The sequence below is a fragment of the Mastomys coucha genome, unplaced genomic scaffold, assembly GCF_008632895.1.
Source record: "Mastomys coucha isolate ucsf_1 unplaced genomic scaffold, UCSF_Mcou_1 pScaffold11, whole genome shotgun sequence".
Classification (NCBI taxonomy): domain Eukaryota; kingdom Metazoa; phylum Chordata; class Mammalia; order Rodentia; family Muridae; genus Mastomys; species Mastomys coucha.
Genome location: NW_022196893.1, coordinates 32,915,186 through 32,918,129, shown reverse-complemented (window position 1 = coordinate 32,918,129; position 2,944 = coordinate 32,915,186). Strand labels below are relative to the sequence as shown.

General features: G+C 51.8%; 1 protein-coding gene across 1 annotated transcript in view; it reads left to right on the top strand.

The window, feature by feature from the left end:
- Positions 1-2,944, top strand: part of LOC116080135 (keratin, type II cuticular Hb5) — a 66,061-nt gene that overhangs the window by 34,657 nt on the left and 28,460 nt on the right. The gene's annotated exons all lie outside the window — the stretch shown is intronic.

The window sequence follows — 2,944 nt, the reverse complement described above, 5'->3', positions numbered from 1 at the left end:
TGGGGAGAGCTGTCCAGAGCTGTCTGTCACACATGAAACACTAAAGGTAGCACAAGAAAGAACTTACCAAGGACATGGCAAGATCACTGAACACGGGCATCTGAACCTGGTGGCAGGGAGACGGGATCAACATGCAGCTTGTGGCCAGATAGTCTGTAATGATGGTGGTGAGAAACAGCCCCTGCCAATCAATAGTCTCCCCTGCAGTCAGCCATATTCCCAGTTCTTCAGTCCCACTCTTGAGCTCAGAAACACAAGGCATGCCTTCACTTGGATCCCAGGTGCTCATTATTCTAATTGCACTGTTGTTGCAGGGATCCAGTAATTTGCACACACTTGTTCACTTTCCGGAGTTTACAGTCTGCCTTCCTAAACAGACTCACGGTCCATTCGCAGGTTGCTTGTCACAGCTGCCTTGGCTGTGCTAGCTTCTTGAGGTAGAATGCCTCTCTGTGCCTTACTAAAAGGTGCTTTAGCCACCCCACCCTGTGGAAAGCTGGGAGCTTTATCCAAAGTCACGGACTAAGAAGAAGCAGCTAGCTGAGTCTGGACTGAGATAAGCACATTCAGTGACGCCAGGTGACTGAAGTTAGCTCTCAGGAAGGACTTCCAGGATGCCACCTGCCTTCAGTTCCAGTGTGGCTGTGGAGAAGACATGCCAGCAAGGGAGCATATCACACACACACACACACACACACACACACACATGCACACGCACACACCTACCCTCTGATTCTGCAAGAGTCTGTTCTCATACTTTAACTCTGGATGGCAGGTGCGCTTCCTGGAGCAGCAGAACAAGCTGCTGGAGACCAAGTGGCAGTTCTACCAGAATCGCAAGTGCTGTGAGAGCAACGTGGAGCCTCTGTTCGAGGGCTACATAGAGGTGCTGAGGCGGGAGGCTGAGTGTGTGGAGGCAGACAGCGGGAGGCTGGCTGCTGAGCTCAACCATGCACAGGAGGCCATGGAGGGCTACAAGAAGAGGTGAGGGCTACTGGGGTGTCTTGACAGGAGCTCCCTGGGTACAGGAGAGCTGGCTTGTGGTTGGAGTCTCTGCCTGCCTAGGTCAGGAAGCCCACCCCTGCCTTATCAATCAAGGAGTCCTCTCCCTGCCTTCCTTCAGGCACAGAGTCCCTGTCCTTCCCAGGTTCTCATCATCTCCCTCCCTTTCTCCACTTAACTTTCCTGGTCTCCAGAACTAACCCTTAAGTCCCTGGATGTTGTCTGTAGGGTTCCCTCCTTTACTCTCCACTAACACTGCCATACACCCCGTAGACACAGCAAGATGCTACCAATCCAGCCAGCAGTGTGCATATGGTCCCTGTGCTTGGGGGGTGGAATCTCCTGGGAGGCAACCATGACATAGTCATGTATGGAGACAGTTCCATGTGACACAGCCATGAAGGATGGACACCAGGCCTCAGGAGGCTTCTGCTCCTCAAAGAGACCAACCATCCCTCTTCTGTGGCATGCTCTGCTATACCCTCTGGCACCTACCCCTGGCCCTGAGCAGGCCTTCCCTCAGACTAGTCCCTCGGCTCAGTCCAAGAAGAGATAGATAATAGACAAGGTGCTGACCAAGGGCTCAGAGCAAAGGATGAGGAAAAAGAGCCACTCAGTCTCCTGAACCTTAGACATACATTTATACATGCGTGTTCACATATACGTGCATGCACACATGCTCACACATGTGGGTTCACATACACATACATGCTCATACACATGCATATGCTGACACATGCAAGTTCACACACAAATGCATGTTCACATACAACACATTCATACATTCATGTTGGTGTACATGCACACGCACACACATGTATGTTCGCATACATGCATGCACATTCATACGTGCATGTTCACATGCATGTGCACAAACACATATGTGTGTGTGTTTGTGTGTACAAATGCACAGCTTTCAAATACACTGTCCTATCTCTACTGCAAAGACCCAGGGTGCTCGCAGGCCTGTGCCTGGAGTGTGACCCCTCTCAGATCCTCTAAGGAGGCCTATAGTTCAGGATGTTCTGTGGGCTGGCTTCATGGCTGTTTGGATGAGGACTCCTTTCCCTCCTGCTTCAGGTATGAAGAAGAAGTTGCACTCAGGGCCACAGCGGAGAATGAGTTTGTGGCTCTAAAGAAGGTGAGTGAGTGAAGCTAGTCCCTGCCCAGTTCCACCCCACCCTGTCCCCTCTGGCCACTCAGCGGCCAGATGCCTCCAGCCCAAGGGAGAGCTAGATTCATGCCTCTCTGCAAACCCCAACAGGATGTGGACTGTGCCTACCTGCGCAAGTCAGACCTGGAGGCCAATGCAGAGGCGCTGACCCAAGAGATCGACTTCCTCAGGCGACTGTATGAGGAGGTGAGGGCAGTGACACACATGAGATTCTGAAGAAGTTCCCAGACCCACCAAACTCCCCTTATAAGGAACAGAATCTGACACATGAGGCCAGGTCAGAGGCTGAAGTGCTTGGGTGGGGAACAGAGGAGCCAGGCAGACTGACACAGCAGGAGGAAGAGGTAGACCTGGGACAAGCTGTCTGCCCAGAGACCACCCAGTCCTTTCTGAACCAACAGGTACAGCCCAGCCTTGCTGGCCCAGGTGACTCTGGTCTAAGAAAACATCAGGTCCCAGGGTACAATCTGCCCCTAAAAAGCCATGCAGTTATGACCCAGCATGGGTTCTCTAGGTTTAAGAATATGGAAAAATGCTGTGGCTGTCTCAAAGGGAAACTTACAAACCAAAAGGCTGTTGCTCCTCTAAGGGTCAGGAGTTGGGCTACAGATATGGCTGGTAGCTACAAGAAAGCCATGGGAATTATAGGCACGGTAGGTAAGGGAAAACCCAGACAACCTGACTATCTTCCTTTCTCTTCCTGCAGGAGATCCGCATCCTCCATTCCCACATCTCAGACACCTCCGTCATCGTCAAGATGGACAACAG